The sequence below is a fragment of the Rhagoletis pomonella genome, unplaced genomic scaffold (genome assembly GCF_013731165.1).
Source record: "Rhagoletis pomonella isolate Grant_MI unplaced genomic scaffold, Rhpom_1.0 Rhpom_scaffold_00009, whole genome shotgun sequence".
Taxonomy (NCBI): Eukaryota; Metazoa; Arthropoda; class Insecta; order Diptera; family Tephritidae; genus Rhagoletis; species Rhagoletis pomonella.
The window spans coordinates 10,087,881-10,089,572 of record NW_023458563.1 but is presented as its reverse complement, the minus strand read 5'-3'; positions in this window follow the sequence as shown (position 1 = coordinate 10,089,572).

The window sequence follows — 1,692 nt, the reverse complement described above, 5'->3', positions numbered from 1 at the left end:
ATAAAACGTGTACATTATTGTTTTGATTTTCGATGATTTTAATTGATATAAAATAAAACATATCTTTGAGGTAAAATTTCAAGTGACAAAAGCTGAACTAGAAACACAAAAAATTATGATATCAATTTCGTGACGAAAATCATACGCATTTTTTTAACTGCATTGGAAACTGACGGGAAATATTTTTATTTCTGAACGTTCCAAAGTTCCGTATACTTTTAGAATAGGGCTGCCATAATCCCGAACCCTTCGACCAGGACACTTATCATCTAAATCAAAAACGAATATACAAGTGAATATGGTGCCAATATATTCCCTGTAAGTACAGTTGCTTTGATTCAGATATTATAAGCAACGTATTATTGTGGCACAATCCGTAGAGCTGAATAATTGATGATCATGAAATGCTCAAGTTCTGAATTTTTTTAATCATAAAAGAACAAATTTCCCGTGACGGTGACGTACCACCTCTAGCAAATTTCTGCATATCCTACAACGCGCTTCATGATCCATATTTGCCATTTTATATAACCTGAAGATAATTTAGGTAGGCTGTCTTAAGTGAAGCCATTCTTAAAGGCTTACCCAACAAGGACTGAAAAAGGTAGGCTGTCTTAAGTGAAGCCATTCTTAAAGGCTTACCCAACAAGGACTGAAAAAGTGCTTCCCTGCATGCTTCCTAGAAAGGTGTTTCCTATTTACAATTTACGCGAATGTACTTAAATAAATGTTTATATTACTTAGCATTAAAAAAAGGCATTTAAAGTCTAAATAAAACTTTTTGATATGCACCTTAAAGAAGTATGATTTTTATGAATTAAGAAAAACTTTAAAAGAACTTCTTCAGAAGGCGTCCTACAAAAGCCCTTCTGAAAGCTCTTTTTTGAGTATCGAAAGCAGAAGCCCTTCAATTTGTGCCACCCCATACAAAAAATGGAGGAGAAAGGAAAGAAAGGCCTTTTTGATAAGAGTTTAGCTCCTGAAATTACCTTCTGGGTAGTACTTATTAGGGATGCCAATCCCGGGAGCCCGGGATCCCGGTGTTTTTGACGTCCCGGAAATCCCGGGATGTGCTTGCATTAATCCCGGGATCCCGAAAATTTTGAAATATCGAATTGATAGTAAGAATTTGTTTATGAATTTTGAAGTATGATTTTTGTAAAATGCCAGTTTGACTGCAGTTAACAAAAAGCTTGAAACTGTACTTTTGAATTGCAGTCTGAGCCTTTTTTGAAGAAGATTTCAATGAATTTACTCATAGCGTCGCTAATGTAAACGAAACAGAGAGTTTTAAGGAAAAGTTAGATAATTTTTTAGATCAATCTACTCAAAACTTCCTCAAATCGAAAAACTTATAATTTGACCGACGTGCTGGTAAAAGAAGTTAAAATATTTTGTAATGGAGGAGATAGGGGTAATTATCTTCAAATGGACGAACCAAATATTCGCTTTGATTTTTCGAAAGCCAACTTTAAAAAACTGAATAAAGAATTGTCTAAATTGTCGTGGCCTATATACAAAGAAAAAGTTGAGCAAAGCGTTGCACATTTTAATTGTACTGTACATAGATTATTTGAAAAGTATGTGCCTCAACGCATGTGTGTTCCTGAAGAACAAACGCAGTTATGGTTTACTAAAAATCTGAGAAACTTGAAAAACAGAAAGTCACGTTATTTTAGATTACACAAAAAA